Consider the following 8,212-nt stretch of genomic DNA (forward strand, 5'->3'; position numbering starts at 1 on the left):
TAAAAAAAAATAATAATAATAAATTAAAAATAATAATAAATAATAATAATAATAAAATAATAATAATAATAATAATAAAATAATAATAATAATAATAATAATAATATAAATAATGTAAAAAAAAAAAAAAAAAAAAAAAAAAAAAAAAAAAAAAAAAAAAAAAAAAAAAAAAAAAAAAAAATAATAATTAATAATAATAATAATAATAAAAATAATAATTAAAAAAATAATAATAACATAAACAATATAATAACAAAAAAATAATTAAAAATGAATAACAAAAATAAAAATAAATTTATAATAAATAAAACAAAAAAAATAATAATAATAATAATAATAGTAATAATAATAATAATGATAATAATAATAATAATATCAATAACAGTAATAGTAATAATAATGATAATGATGATGGTGATGATAGTAGTAGTAGCAGTAGTAAAAATAATAAGAATAAGAATAAGAAGAAAACTAATAGTAACAATAACAATAATAATAATGATGATGATGATGATGATGATGATGATGATGATGATGATGATGATGATGATGATGATGATGATGATGATGATGATGATGATGATGGATGGATGGTGATGATGATGATGATGATAATAATAATAATAATAATAGTAATAATAATGATAATAATAATAAATAAATGATATAATAAAAATAATAAAATAATAATAATAATATAAATTAATAAAAATTTATAAAAAAAAAGATGAAGAAAAGAAGAACAATGTCTTTGTCCAGGTATCGAAAATGGATTCGGCACAACCCAAAGAGCATTTGAATCGTAGCTTTAAAAATAATATCTAAGTGACTCATCACAGCAAATCATGAGGGGGACAATTCCAAAATTCAGTGTTGTTATCTTCAAGACTCTGACCTTTTTATGTTCAAGCTATTCAAGATCGTGATATGGAGCATGTGACACTTATGACAGTTGTGACAATTTACGCTGTTGATATCAAGATCATATCTAGTGATATTCTTTCATTCTCTCTAAGCGAGTAAGCATTTGCTGATATTTCCTGGCATGATAATATACCTAAAGAATTAGTGAACTCCCGTCAGTGCAGTTCTTCATTAACCATATATTTTCCAACACAAAGAAGACTAAAGAGCTGTACTCTCTTTTTGAAAATACACCCCCTTCCCCGTCTCCACAGTGATACAGAATTCCCACAAATGAATGATCCAGCTGACCATAGATCCTGCAGCAGGCGATCCACCTTAGCGTACGCCCCAGCTGCAGAGAGAGAATCAATTTCAACACCTGCTTTTCGCCAGCGCCTGCAGCAGATCCACAATCGGCTCCGGCTTCTACTTCAGAAAGAAAAGTATTGATACAAATTTTGCAGCAGAAGATTTGGCAAATGATGCCCGCGTTGCAATCCGTAGACAGCAACTTTTACAGATTATTTCCATGTAATTTTCAGACGGTGAGCAGCAATGCTACCTTGTTTAATGCATTAGGTGCACTTTGTAAGTACTGTTTTAGTCTAGAAAAAAATAAATGTCAAATGCAGCAAGTTATTCAAATGCCACTGATCATTGGATAGGCTACCGCTGGAGACACACAGAAAGGAGAACAACTGATGATAAAATGTTGCCTCCATCAACGACTGACCAAGTGCTGAGCGCACTTCGCCGTATGGATGCCTGTAAATGAACCCTGTACACGAGTTCTTCGATTATTTAAATTGAAGAAAATTTTGCAGGATGTGGAGCCACATTCACCTTTTTGCTGTACATCTTTCTTACCCAGTCAATGTATCATAGGTTTGTCAAGGCTTCTCTTAGCGTATATTAATAAAATAATACTTTGAAATTGGTCGCCTTGTTTAAAACATCCCGGATAACTCCAAATTTGGACAGTGGCTTATCAGATGTAAATATTTTCACGATTGTGTGTTGGCCGCCACACAATCAGGAAACTATCACAGCCGGAGAGACTATGCAGTTAAGAGATCTAGAATAACATTTGCGTGTTATTCTGCAGTCATTTATATATCAGTTTGATATATAAACACATACGTTTCGAATACAGTCTTCTACTTTACCTCGGCTTTGCCAGTTCATTACCTATAAGAGGTCAACCCCATCCAAGACAACGGCATCTGTCGGATAAGCACCGACCAATAAGCTCTACTTTCTGTTGAAGTTTGTTGCTGATGAGGCTGAGCGCATCTGGCCTCTCATCAGAGAGAAAAGGTGTAGTTGCAAGCTCTGATGGAAAACAAAAAATCTTCAAATTAATGTATCTCCATTTATATAACACCAATCACATAATATCAAATGTGTTAAATATTCCTTTTATGATCTTCATCGGATTTTTTAATAACCGATGATACCTAAATTTAGAATTACATATCATTTTTGCTTCTTACTTCAAAATAACACAAATGCAAGACTATATATATATATATATATATATATATATATATATATATATATATATATATATATGTATATATATATATAATGAAACATCGGATTTAAGGGTTCATTTCATGTTCTACTGTATTTATCTCGCCAATATATGATCGCTGTCAGTTATAAGCTGAGATATAGAGGAAAGCTATACCGTATTTTCCGTCACGGCAGCCATCCTGAATTTCATCAATATGAAATTTTCTCCAGACCTGACACCCTGCTGATTTATGTTGTGCATGGCCCCATCCATCTGAAACATCACTAAAACATTATAATAAAACACAAATTTGTATTTGGAAAGAAAAGAAAAAAAGAAGAAAAAAAATGATTAAAGAAAAAAAATACACACACACAACATATGTGTGTGTGTGTGTGTGTATGTATATATATATGTGTATATATATATATATATATATATATATATATATAATATATGATATATATTATATAATATATATATATTTTATATATTATATATATATATATATAATTTATATATGAAACACACATACACACACACACACACATATGTGTTTGTGTGTGTGGTGTGTTTTTTGTGTATATATATATATAATATAGTATATAATATATATATATTATTATATTTAATATATATATTATAATATATTATTTGTATTGTGTTGTGTGTGTGTGTTTTCATAAAAATATTATTATATATATAATATATATATATATATTTATATTAAAATAATTATTTTTAATATATATTATATTATTAAAAAATATATTATTACATATATTTAAAAATTTAAAATTATATACATATTTAATATATTTATATATACAAAATTAATTGTTTTTAAAAAATATATATATATATTATATATATATAATATAATTTGTGTGTGTGTGTGTGTGTGTGTTTTGTGTGTGTGTTTTGGGGTTGTGTGTGTGTGTGTTGTGTTGTGTGTGTGTTTTGTGTGTATGTTTGTGGTGTGTGTGTGGGGTTTTGTGTGTGGTGTGGTGTGTTTGGTGTTGTTGGGGTGTGTGTGTGTGGTGTGTGTGTGTGTGGTGTGTGTGTTGTGTGTGTTTTTGTGGTGTTGTATGTGTATTGGTTATAATATAATATAAATTATATATTAAATTAATATATTATAAACATATATCAATATTATATGTATATATATATAATTATTATATATATATATAATTATAATATATTACTATATATTCTTTTAAAATTTTATATTATATTAATAATATATATAATCATATATATTTTATATATATATATTATATAATAATATTAATATAAATTTTAAACATAAAAATTTAAATATATGTTTATTTATATATTATATATTTAAATATTACATATATATTAAAAAATATGATATATAATATTATATATATATATATATATATTATATTATTTATACACACATCACCAACACACCACACCACCACACAAACACACACACACACACACCCCACCACACACACCCACACACACACACAAAACCACCACCCCCCACACACACACCACCACAACCACACAACACACAAAACCCCACAAAACCACACACCCAACACCAACCCACCCCCACACTCAACAACAAAAACACACAAAACACACACAACACACACACATTTTAAATATATATATATATTTTTAATATATATATATATATTACATTATTATGTTATATATAAAATATATATAATTAGTATTAAATATATTATAATATTTATTAAATAAAAATTTTAAATTAATAATATAATAAAATAAATAATATAATATATATATATCTATTATATATATATTTTTATTATATATATTTTTTTATATATGAAACACACACACACACACACAATACAAATATATATATATATTATTATATATATAATATATAATATATATATTATATGATATTTATATAATATATAAAAATTATATATATATATATTATTTTTAAATATACATAAAAAAAATTTGAACATATATAAAAACATAAAAATATTAATATATATATATATATATATATATAATATATAATATATATAAAATATTATATATAAACATATCAAAACAACACACCCCCCAAAATTGTGTTTTTTGTGTGTATGTGTTTTTTCAAAAATAAATATATATATTATTATATATATATTTATTATATATAAATTTTAAATATATAATATTAATATATATAATATATATATATAATATATATAATATTATTTTTAATATATTTTATATTAAAAAAATATTTAATATACACATTATATATACAAACCACAAACACACCCCAGGTTGTTTTGGTTTTTTTTTTTTTTTTCTTTAATCTTTTTTTTTTTTTTTTTCTTTTTTTTTTCCAGAAATAAAATTTTGTTTTTTTTATAATTTTTTAGTATGTTTCAGATGGATGGGGCCATGCACAACATAAATCGCAGGGTGTCGGTCTGGAAAAAATTTTCATATTGATGAATTCAGGAGGGCTGCCGTGAGGGAAAAATACGGTATAGTTTTTCCTCTATATCTCAGCTTATAACGACACGATCATATTTGCGGAATAAATACAGTAGAACAGAAAAAACCCCTTTAAAATCCGATGTTTCTTTTTTTTAATATACATATATTATTTTTATATTATATATATATAATATTATATATATATATATATTATATAGTCTTGCATTTTGTTTTTTTGAAGTAAGAAAGAAAAAATGATTGTAATTCAAAATTTAGGTATCATGGGTTATTAAAAAATCCGATAAATCATAAAAGGAATTTTTAAAACACATTTGATATTATGTGTTTTTGGGTTATATAAAAGGAGATACTAATTTTAAGATTTTTGTTTTTCCCAAGCTTCAACTACCCTTTTCTCTCTGATGGAGGCCCAAGCGCTCCCTCACAGCAAAAACTTAACAAAAGTAGAGCTTACTGGTCGGTCTTATCCGCAGTGCCGTTGTCTTGGATGGGGTTGACCTCTTTGGTAAAGAAAATGGCAAAGCCGAGGTAAATAAAAACTTATTCGAAAAGTTTGTGTTTTATATCAAACTGATTATAAATACTGCAGAATAAAACGCAATGTTATTTTAATCTCTTAAATGCATATCCCCTCCGCTGTGATAGTTTTCCCGTTGTGTGGGGGGCCAACAACATCGTGAAAATATTTACATCTGATAAGCCACTGTCCAAATTTGGAGTTATCCGGATGTTTTAACAAGGCGCCAATTTTAAATATCATTTTACTAAAATACCTAAAGAAGCCTTTACAAACCTATGGTACATTGACTGGGGAAGAAAGATGTCGCAAAAAAAAGGTGAATGTCCCACATCCCGCAAAATTTTCTTCAAATTTTAAAAAATCGAAGAAATCGTGTACAGGGTTCATTTACGGCACCATACGGCGAAGTGCCTCCACTTGGTCGTCCTTGATGAGGAACATTTTATCATAGTTGTTCTCCTTTCTGTGTGTCCCGCGGTAGCCTATCCAATGTCAGTGGCTTTGAATAATTGCTGCATTTGACATTTTTTTTTTTCTAGACTAAAACCTACTTACAAAGTCCCTAATCATTAAACAAAGGGACATTGCTGCTCCCGTCTGAAAAATTACTGGAAATAACTGTAAAGTTGCTGTCTACGATTGCAAAGCGGGCATCTTTGCCAAAACTTTTTGCTGCAAAATTTGTATCAAAACTTTCTTTCTGAATAGAACCGGCCGATTTGGGTCGCTGCAGGCGCTGGCAAAAGCGGTGTTGAAATTGATTCTCCTCTGCAGCTGGGGGGTACGCTAAGTGGATCGCCTGTGCAGGATCAGGTCACGGTCATTCATTTTTGGGAATTCTGTATCACTGTGGGACGGGAAGGGGGTGTATTTTCAAAAAAGGTAAGCTCTTTGTCTTCTTTTGTTGGAAATATATGGTTAATGAAAACTGCCTGACGGGAGTTCACTAATTCTTTAGGTAATTATCATGCCAGGGAAAAATCAGCAAAAGCTTACTCGCTTAGAGAGAATGAAAAAATTTTCACTTAAAATGATCTTATATCAACGCGTAAATTGTCCAACTGTCATAATTCACATGCTCCATACACGATCTTAAAAGCTTAACATAAAAGGTCAAGTCTTGAAGATAACAACACTGAAATTTTTAATTGTCCCCCCTGATTTGCTGGATGAGTCATTAATATTTTTTTAAAACTCGATTCAAAGCCTTTGGGTTGTGCCGAATCCATTTTCGATACCTGGACAAAAACTTTTTCTTCTTCTTCCCTTTACTTATTATTATTATTATTATTTTTATTTTATTATAATTTTATAATTTTATTTTTATTATTATCTAATTATTATTATTATTATTATCATTATTTTTACATTATTTTTATTATTTTATCTCATCACATCATCACCCCAAACCCTCATCATCATCATATCATCATCATCATCTCTCATATCATCATCATCATTCATCACATCATCACATCACATCACACTCTTATTTTATTGTTATTGTTTTCTATTATTTTCTTCTTTCTTATTCTTTTATTTTTTAAAAGCTACTACTACATCATCACCTCATCATTACATTATTATTACTATTACTGTTATTGATATTTTATTATTTTTATCATTATTATTATGCTTATTACTATATTATTATTATTATTTTATTATTTTATTATTATTTTATTATTATTATTATTTTATTATTTAATTACTATTACACTACCCACTATTATTATTATATTATTGTTTTTTTATTGTCATTTTATTATTGTTTTTATTATTATTGTTATTATTTTTGTTATTGTTATTATTATTTTTTTCATATTCTTTTTCTTTTTTATTATTATTATTATTTTTTTACTACTTACTACTATCATCACCATCTCATTATTATTATTATTTCTATTTTATTTTTGATATTATTATTATTATTACCATTAAATTATTTTATTATTATTATTTTATTTTTATTATTTTTATTATTATTAATTATTATTATTTTATTTTTATTATTATTTTTATTATTATTATCGTTATTGTTATTATCATTATCATGTTATTTTTATCAAAACTATTATTATTTTATTTAAAATTATTTTTACTTTATTACTACTACACACTATCATTTTTGTTGCTGTCCTTATGATTATTTTTTTATTGTTATCATCATTTTAAAATTTTTAATATTAACAATGTTGCATTATTACTATTATTTTGCCTCTAATATAGTCTTGTTCTTACATTGTTTTTTATTATTATTTTTACTATTTTTTATTATCATTATCATCTCTTATTATTATTATTTTATTTTATTATTATCATTATTTTATTTTTATTATTATTATTATTATTATTATTATTATTATCTAATTTTTATTATCATTCTTTTTTTATTTAAAAACATTATCATATTTTTAATTACTATTTTTGAAAATTTTTTTGGGTTTTTTATTTTATCATTATATTATATTATTGTTATCATTATCATAAAAATTATAATGAAAAATTAAAATCTTTTTTTATTATTTTTGCCTTATCATAACCTTATTTTTTCTTACTATCTATCGTCATTAGCATTTTGTAATTATTATTATAAATTTTCACACAACACAACACACACACACACACACACACACACACACACACCACACACACACACACAACACGCACGCACCACCAGCTCGCCCACGAACACGCACACGCACACACCACATGCACACACCACCAAAAACACTAAGCACACGCACACTCCCCCACACACACACCCCACCCCCACACCCCCCCACACACAACAC

This window comes from Penaeus monodon, chromosome 9 (assembly GCF_015228065.2).
Source record: "Penaeus monodon isolate SGIC_2016 chromosome 9, NSTDA_Pmon_1, whole genome shotgun sequence".
Taxonomy (NCBI): domain Eukaryota; kingdom Metazoa; phylum Arthropoda; class Malacostraca; order Decapoda; family Penaeidae; genus Penaeus; species Penaeus monodon.